Genomic DNA, 10,246 nt, shown 5'->3' with positions numbered 1-10,246 from the left:
TTTAAATAATAAATTAAAGAGTTTAATTGATTAATTAAATAGATTTGGTTTGCAATAAAATTGCAAAGTACCTATCATGACTTGAAACCAAATCTAGATTATTGGATGTGTAGTATAAATTAAATTTATATTTAAAGTGTTTAAATATGAATTTAATTGATGAGAAATTAATTAATAGAGATTAATTAATTAATTTATATTTGATATAAATTAATTAGAAGAAGAAAATAATTATTTTGGGTTAAGAACTCAAAATTAAGACACAGGGGCATTTTGGTCATTTTGCAGTGTGACACGTGGCACCATGAGATGGTGACACATGGCATAACACATAAGCTTGCAAAATATTTTTAATCATGTAAGATTATTAAAATCAAGATTAAATATAGGTTTGACACTTGGCACAATGTGATTGGGTCACTTAAACCTAGAGCTAATCAAAAGGTGACATGTGGCTAGGGTTTAATGTGTTAACCTAGCTATTTAAATGGGGTTATGAAAAGAAAACACAACCAGCAGCCTCTCCTCTCATATGTCACGCCACTTTGAGCCTCTCCAGCTATTTCTCTTCATCTCTCATCAATTCAAAGAGATTAGCCATCAATCTCTTGAATTAAGAACACTAGAAATTGTTTCTAGTGTCCTGTTTGCATCTCTAATCTCTTAAAAGGCAGAACTTGAATTTCTAATTAATAGAAAAGGCTTTAGAAGCTGTTCAAGGGCTGCCATAGGTGTTCTTGGTGTGGACAAGCTAGAGGGACAACATCTGGTGTCAAGACGAATCTCAAAGGCGCAGACACGCTGCAGCACATCAAGAGGTTAGTGTAATCGTTCTTGATTTAATCTAGGGTTCTAAAATTAATCTGATTAATTTTAAAATCTTAAATGGCAAATACAGATCCAAAAACATATTAAAAGAGTTTTAATATGTTGTTTATCATTGAAATCAAATAGATAAAAATAAATCTTGCATGGTGCTTGTGACCCTAGGTGAAAATTTTTGAATTCAATGGTATAATCTTGTGTTTTTCACGCTTCCGTTCCTTCAATTGGTATCAGAGCCACTATATTTGCCATTTAGATTGTTGATTATATAATTTAATTGTGTGTTTGATCATGAGATCAAGAGATTCATTACTGGTTGGATCATGAGATGTGGCGTCACACATGGAGAAGCCACCATTGGTGGCGGCAACAATGGTTCCATGGGTGATTCAAGGTTTGGCTTTTAATTCTGCAATTGTTGTATGATCTAAGGCCTATTCTTTGACTAATTAAAGTGTTTAATTAGTTGTTTTAATCACACAATTAAATTATGATTCAAATCAGAATTTTAAAAATGTTTGAATGTGATTCAAATCTGAATTTTAAAAGTTGTTTGAATGAGATTCAAATCTGAATTTTTAAAGTTGTTTGAATCATATTTAAATCTGATTTTTAAAATTGATTCAATAAAATTCAGATCTGATTTTTAAAAATATTTGAATGTGATTCAAATCTGATTTTTAAAAATGTTTGAATGTGATTCAAATCTGAATTTTTGAAGTTGTTTGAATGTGATTCAAATCTGAATTTTTAAATTTGTTTGAATGAGATTCAAATCTGAATTTTTAAATTTATTTGAATCATATTCAAATCTGAATTTTAAGTTGAATATGAGATATTCAATTTAATTTAAGAATGTATGTTTTATTTAATTGTTAAATAGTGATATGCATGATGGATGATCATGGACTATAAAAGACCAATGTGATTGGATTTATTTCTTTTATGTTTCTTTGGGATTGTAAATTAATTAATTTATTTTAATTTATTTTGGGCATGTATTATTAAGTTTGTAATATTTTTGGGTTGTAATTTCATTTATTTAAGTTCTTGTAAATTCGCCTTGGTATGCCAAGGATTACTATGTAATCTTGGATTGCAAGAAGTTCAAGGAGGTCAAGAGCCTTGGGGGGACCGGTGGGGGGACTTCAATATCAAGTGTTGATTATGTACTCCTTCAGCAACTCTTGTAAAATGAATGAATGAAATGCACCTAGGAATGCCCTGATTCAATTCTTGGTGGCTCGAATTGAATCCCTTAGAAAGTCCATGATCATACCATATTTCTTCGCTTATCCATGAATGCATGAGATGTCTGGGAATGTATGCAATTATATGATATATGCATGCTAAATGGATAATGTGCAAAGTGAGACCTTAATAGTAATTAGGATGGCTATAAAATCTTCCAAACAAATGATTAAGTTGGAAATGCTATAATTAAAGTAATTATAACATAAGCCCTCCATTGGGGCAATTATTTTAAGAAATTTTAAATAGTTGCATGAGATGCAATTAATTTAAGAGATTTTCTTAAGAATAATTGTTAAGCATGAGATGTTGTAAATATGTAACTGGTTTGGTGGCCAATATTGGATGTACTTGAGGACATTAAAATTATTTGCATAATTACTGGCTCAATGGGATCAACTTAACTAATGCAAGATAAGTCAATATTGGATGTACCGAGATTTTGAGCATTAGGGGCTAGTAAAGGATTGAACCTCACATGAGATGTGATGGGCAAGGAGTTGCTCACTTATAGTTTATTGTAATTCCAATAATGGATGTACCTGAGGATGATCAATAGAATTATAAGAATTCAATCACCCACTAGAAATCCATCCAACTAGGATTTCCGTTTTCTACTTTGGAAGTGTAGGATTCGCTAAGTTAGTGGGAGGACCAATTTGATTAAAAGACCATAATCATTTTGGTTAATTACATGATACATTTACTAATTAATCTGGTTATTTTCTGCGATTAATTTTACGATAAAAATGAGCACAAAACAACCACCACCATCCAATATCCTTGCAAGCATACTTGATCACAACAGTTGACAGGACCTAATCATGCGATTGGCTAAGAAATTTGAAACTTGTCCTGAACCTTGAACATATAGGATATGTTCTATATTCAAATGTTCCTGGTCCCTTACCTCCAGAGGCCACACAAGAGGAACATGATACTTTGGACAAGTGGAAGGAGCATGATATGAGAGCTAAGTGTTACATGCTTGCTTCCATGAGTAATGAGTTACAGAAGCAACATGCAGAGTGCTAGTGAGATCCTCCTTCACCTACAAGAGTTGTATGGTGAGCACAGTAGGAATGCTAGGTATGAGATATCTAAACAGTTATTCCGTATGAGGATGTCTGAGGGACAGAATGTTGGGGATCATGTCCACAAGATGATTCGGCTGATTGAGCAGTTGGAACATCTTGACTTCAACATGGATTTCCAACTACAAACGGATTTGATCCTTCAGTCCCTTCCTGAGTCTTTTGGGAATTTTGTGACAAGTTTCCATATGACTAAACAGGAATGCACCTTAGCTGAATTACTCAACATGCTGGTTATTGCCCAAAAGAATATGCCAGGCAATAAAGGAAAAGAGGTAGCTTTGGTTGCATCTTCTTCTGCTGGAAAGTCCAACAAGAAGAAAGGCAATAAGAAAAAGAAACCTCAGATTCCTGGTCCTTCCAAGAAAATAGCTAAACAGAAAAGGAAGACTAAAGCTGATGAAGGCAAAGGAAAGTGTTTCCACTGCCAAAAGGATGGGCACTGGAAAAGGAACTGCCCAGAGTATCTTGCTTCTCTGAAGGACAAGAAGGATACACCTTCGGAAGGTATGTCCATATCTTGTTATTTAGATTCTGATGATACTTATAGTTCATCTACAGCTTGGGTTTTAGATACTGGTGACAGTTCTCACATTTCTAATGATATGCAGGAACTAGCAAACAGTAGCAGCTTGCATTCTCAAGATATTAGAGTCCGGATTGGCAATGGCTCAACTGTTGAAGCTTTAGCCATAGGATCTAAATCTTTTTACATGTTTGGACATGTTTTGTGTTTGGATAATATTTTATATGTACCTGATGCTTTTAAGAACATCATTTCTATATCTAGTTTGACTAGAAATGGCTATGAATTTCAGTTCACAGATGATGTTTGCAATATTTATTTTGGAAATAAATATGTTGGTTCGGGTTATATGAATGATGGCCTTTATTATTTGGATAATAATGACAAACACAAAATGAATGCAAGTGATCTAAAAAAATACAATGCCATGGTGAAAACCAACTCAAGTTCAAAATATATTTGGCACTTAAGGTTATGTCATGTTGCAGAAGATAGGATTGCAAAATTGGAGAAAATGGGGATTCTATCCTCATTGGGCTCTGAGCCTACTCCAACTTGTGAATCTTGCCTTCAGGGCAAAATGACTAGATCACCCTTTGTTGGACAAGGGCTAAGAGCTGAAAATATTTTGGAACTAATACATAGTGATGTATGTGGTCCGTTTAAAGAAATGGCTAGAGGGCTTTCATTATTTTATTACCTTTTCCGATGATAAATCAAGGTTTGGGTATTTGTATTTGATGAAATACAAACATGAATCCTTTGAAAAGTTCAAAGAATTTAAATCTGAAGTAGAAAATCAAACAGGAAAAAATATTAAAGCTCTTCGATCAGATCGTGGAGATGAATATTTGAGTACTGAATTTGATGAATACTTGAGAGAGCATGGCATTGTTTCTCAGCTGACTCCTCCAGGAACGCCATAGCTGAATGGTGTATCTGAAAGGAGAAATCGTACCCTATTGGATATGGTACGTAGTATGATGAGCTATACTGATATGCCAATCTCCTTTTGGGGATTTGCATTAGAATCAGCTTTATATATTCTGAATAGGATTCCATCAAAATCAGTTTCTTCCACACCTTATGAGATATGGCATGGAAGAAAACCAAGTCTTAAGCATGTTAAGATTTGGGGTTGTCCACTTATATCAAAAAGTCAACACCGATAAATTGGAGACCGGATCGTAAAAGGTCAATTTGTTGGATGTCCAAAAGATAGTTTTGGATATTATTTTTATTTGCCTACTTCACAAAAGGTTGTGATAAGTAGAGATGCCACATTTCTTGAACAACAGTTTGTTCAAGAAGGAGGCAAAGGAAGGCAAATAGAGTTAGAATTGGAGAATTCTGACCAACCAACAGATCAGATGGATATAGATCCATCTAGTCAACCTATACCCATTGATGAAACATCTACAGCTGTTCCTCGTAGAACAACCAGGTTATCTCACCCACGGTGAGATATGGTTTTCTTCATGAAGAAGAACAAGAGTTGTCTACTCATGAAGAAGTAGATCATGGAGATGATCCACTTACCTATGAAGAAGCTATATCAGATATAGACTCTTCAAAATGGATTGATGCTATGAAATCCGAGATTGATTCCATGTATAAGAATCAAGTTTGGGATCTTGTTGACCCACCTAAAGGTATTGTACCTATAGGGAACAAATGGGTTTTCAAGAAGAAAATTGGTTCTGATGGAAAGGTAGAGACCTATAAGGCAAGGCTAGTAGCGAAAGGGTTTCGCCAAAGGCAAGGAATAGACTATGAGGAGACTTTCTGCTTTGTTGCCATGCTTAAATCAATTAGGAGTTTATTCGCAAGAGCTGCAGACGATGTTTCTGAGATTTGGCAGATGGATGTCAAAGCGACTTTTCTCAATGGATACATTGAAGAAAACATTTTCATGAAACAACCTAAGGATTTGAATCCCAAGATGGTTCCAAGGTATGCAAGCTAAAGCGATCCATTTATGGGTTGAAACAAGCTTGAGGAGTTGGAACATCCGCTTTGATGAAGCCATTAAATCTTTTGGTTTTATCAAAAATGAGGATGAGCCATGTGTATATAAGAAGGTTAGTGACAGTGCTATCACTTTCCTTGTCTTATATGTGGATGACATCTTCGTTGATGGGTAATGATACGGTATGTTGACGACTATAAAGGTATGGTTGTCAAATACATTCTCCATGAAAGACTTAGGGAGGCAACCTATATTCTTGGGATTCGCATCTATAGAGATAGAGCGAAAAGAATAATTGGTTTATCCCAAAGTCTATACTTGGAAAAGGTGTTAAAGAGGTTTAACATGCTTGATTCCAAGAGAGGATTGTTACCAGTGAGACATGGTATCCACCTTTCTAAAGAGATGTCTCCAAAGACACCAAGAAAGAGATAAGATGGCCGAGATTCCATATGCTTGGCTATTGGAAGTTTAATGTATGCAATGTTGTGTACTAGGCCTGATATCGCATATCTTTGTTAGTTTGACTAGCGGTATCAATCCAATCCGTGTTTGGAACATGGATAGTCACAAGAATATTCTTAAGTACTTAAGAAGAACTAAGGATTTATTCTTGATTTATGGAGGTGGAGACTTGCAATTGGATGGTTATCCGATTCGATTTCCAATCGATATCGATGATAGAAAGTCTACCTCTGGATATGTGTTCATTTGTAATGGAGGTGCGATCGGTTGGAAGAGTTCCAAGCGAGCACGATCGCAGATTCCACTCGAGGTCGAGTATATTCTTGCATCGATCTTTGCAAAGGAAGCTGTTTGGATAAAGAAGTTCGTGATAGAACTTACAGTAATTCCTTCCATTGAGTCAGCAGTTCCATTACACTGTGACAACAATGGAGCAGTCATACAAGCTAAGGAACCAAGGTCTCACCAGAAATCCAAACACATAGAAAGGCGCTACCACATTATCAGAGAAATAGTTGGGCGAGGCGATGTAGCCATGCAGAAAATAGCATCAGCTGAAAATCCAGCTGATCCATTCACTAAGCCTATGTCACAGACTCAGTTAGACCGACATCTTGAGAAGATAGGTCTAAGATATTGTAATGAATGACTCTAGTGCTAGTGGGAGATTGTTAGTAGTATGCCCTAGAGCATATCATTTAGTATGTATCTTGTACATATTTTTAACAATAAAAGGTATTTCCACTTTTCCGTTTACATAATATATTTATGTGTAATAGAAAAGGTCCATTGATATTTTGTTAGAAATATTATTCTTAAGTTGTTAAGAATATGAGTGACAATATTTCTAGCACAAAGTATCATAAATAGGTTCACAATCGAGGATACTTCATAATAAGGACATGACTTATCCAGAAAGATTGTATTCATGTTTGTTCCCAAGTTATTTATATGAGATATAAATAAGATGGAATAGTGAGTCTCATGCCATTTAACAAACATGATAGGCACTTATAAATGATAAGTAGGCTGAACCGGTGACACTTATGACAAGCACATGGAGTTTACTCTTGTCAATGTTTTGTCATAAATCATATCGAGGCATATAATCTTTAGACTGAGATAGCACGATTATCTTCTATATAGCTAGTTTGAGTTTGATAATTCTTTCATACTTGTACTATGTATGGGTATATGGGCATGTGTTGTCTACTGCTAGATATAAAAGGAGGTAGGTGATGATCAAGAAGGAATCTGTTCCTCTAAGTAAATAGAGATAAAATCCTATGTTCATTTAATTGTTCTTGATGTTTCAAGTTCTGGCCAGACAGATAGATTTATTCGTAAAAGAGTTTCGATGAGAAAAATCTTTTAATCAAGAACTGGAATTAAAAGAGAACATAATATTCATAGCAAATGGAGTTTGACATAAACCATGACTCGAGCTTGAGTTGGGATTTTGTAACAGAGAGATTCTAGTGCATGGTAACATATGATTATAGGTTCATTTAAGGTAAATCTTATTACTAATTGGGTGGCCATGGCATGCTATGCTAGGTGTTAACCATGGTCTATGAGGTTCATAAAATGATTTAGAGAAATCATTTATGGTAAGAAAGAGTTCGATGATATTAAGAGTTGATATCATGTCTCATTGCCAATTAGTGATGAGCCTAGTAAGTCACACACATACACAAGTTATCACCTATTTAAATATGATTTAATTAATTAATTAAAGAGTTTAATTGATTAATTAAATAGATTTGGTTTGCAATAAAATTGCAAAGTCCCTAGCATGACTTGAAACCAAATCTAGATTATTGGATGTGTAGTATAAATTAAATTTATATTTAAAGTGTTTAAATATGAATTTAATTGATGAGAAATTAATTAATAGAGATTAATTAATTAATTTATATTTGATATAAATTAATTAGAAGAAGAAAATAATTATTTTGGGTTAAGAACTCAAAATTAAGACACGAGGGCATTTTGGTCATTTTGCGATTGTGACACGTGGCACCATGAGATGGTGACACATGGCATAACACATAAGCTTGCCAAATATTTTTAATCATGTAAGATGATTAAAATCAAGATTAAATATAGGTTTGACACTTGGCACAATGTGATTGGGTCACTTAAACCTAGAGCTAATCAAAAGGTGACATGTGGCTAGGGTTTAATGTGTTAACCTAGCTATTTAAGTGGGGTTATGAAAAGAAAACACAACCAGCAGCCTCTCCTCTCATATGTCACGCCACTTTGAGCCTCTCCAGCTATTTCTCTTCATCTCTCATCAATTCAAAGAGATTAGCCATCAATCTCTTGAATTAAGAACACTAGAAATTGTTTCTAGTGTCCTGTTTGCATCTCTAATCTCTTAAAAGGCAGAACTTGAATTTCTAATTAATAGAAAAGGCTTTAGAAGCTGTTCAAGGGCTGCCATAGGTGTTCTTGGTGTGGACAAGCTAGAGGGACAACATCCGTGTCCTCAAGACGAATCTCAAAGCGCAGACATACGCGGCACATCAAGAGGTTAGTGTAATCGTTCTTGATTTAATCTAGGGTTCTAAAATTAATCTGATTAATTTTAAAATCTTAAATGGCAAATACAGATCCAAAAACATATTAAAAGAGTTTTAATATGTTGTTTATCATTGAAATCAAATAGATAAAAATAAATCTTGCATGGTGCTTGTGACCCTAGGTGAAAATTTTTGAATTCAATGGTATAATCTTGTGTTTTTCACGCTTCCGTTCCTTCAAGACCATCGTCTGAAAGATTGTCCTAAGAAGAATTTACCACGGACCTAGACAGAGGTCGTGGAAGGACGAAGTACAACAGTAACACCACTTCCAAATGTCACCCAAGCCGGATAGGAGCAAGAAGCCCCAGATGTGAATTTGAGGTAAAATATTTCCTTTATGATATGCCTAAGTGTATAATGATAGATTCGAAAAGACTAAATGGTACTATATATATAAAAGAAGTAGACAGAGGGAGCAATAGAAAGGTAAAATAATTATCTTAGACACCTACACCCAGTAAATTTCGAGGACGAAATTTAAATAAGAGGGGAAGAGTTGTAACATCCTCCCGGTAGCAACTCCGTACATTCTACTGTTCCGATGACCGGTGTCGGTCCGGACAGCTAGAACATCCGGAAAAATATTTAAACTAAAGTGAGGAACCATAATTAACTCAAATATTAATAAGAAAAATTTAGTAAAAATTTTAGAAATAAAATACAACCAAGTTAAATGAGCCGGTGCCCAAGCGAAGGGTAACCAGAGGGAAGTTGCGGTTCTCGCAACGAGGAGCCCTAGACTCGGGGAAAAATTCATAAAATAATTTTTGGGACTCCAGAGAAGGGTCATTGAGGTTCCTATGGCATTAGAATGCCAAGAAAATATTTAGAAAAATTTTTCAATCGGTACAGACAATTTTGACCCGTTAAGCCAAACAGAGGGCATTTTGGTCATTTCGCCTTCAGAGACGATTTTTGGCTGACTTGTCCAGTTAAGTAAATAATTATTATGACACAAAATGTGAATAAACATTACTAAAAATTAAATTGAAAGTGAGTAGAGATGAAAAGAAAAGAAAATGAAAGAAAATACCTAATAATGACATCATATGATGTCATTAAAAACCTATCCACCAATCACAATTTGTTAAACTCATTAAAAGAGATAAAAGTGACCAAAAATTTGAAAAAACAATCTGCATCTTCAACCTTTGGGCAGCCTAAAAAACGTTGAGAGAGAGAGAGAGAAGAGGTTCCACCATTAAAGCTCCCTTAAGCTTCATTTCCCACTTCAAACCACCTCAAAACCTTGTCCTCCCTTCACTAAAAATTTCCCTTACCACTAGAGCAAGACTTGGGCAGCAATTAGAAGAAGAGAAAGTGGAAGAAAGTGAGGTGTGAACAAGCTTAGAAAATCACCAAAGAGGTTAGTGCCATAACCTTTGCTTTTACATCTTTCTAATCATGAATTTGAGCTAACTTAAGTTAAAAATTTGACAAAAATTGAATTAATGAAGCATGGTTATATTCCATGAAGTTTTGGCAGCCTTGAAATGAGTTAGGGTTAGGAGAAATCTTTGGTTTA

Source organism: Hevea brasiliensis, chromosome 2 (assembly GCF_030052815.1).
Source record: "Hevea brasiliensis isolate MT/VB/25A 57/8 chromosome 2, ASM3005281v1, whole genome shotgun sequence".
NCBI classification, from domain to species: domain Eukaryota; kingdom Viridiplantae; phylum Streptophyta; class Magnoliopsida; order Malpighiales; family Euphorbiaceae; genus Hevea; species Hevea brasiliensis.
Note: the sequence above shows the minus strand (reverse complement) of the source record.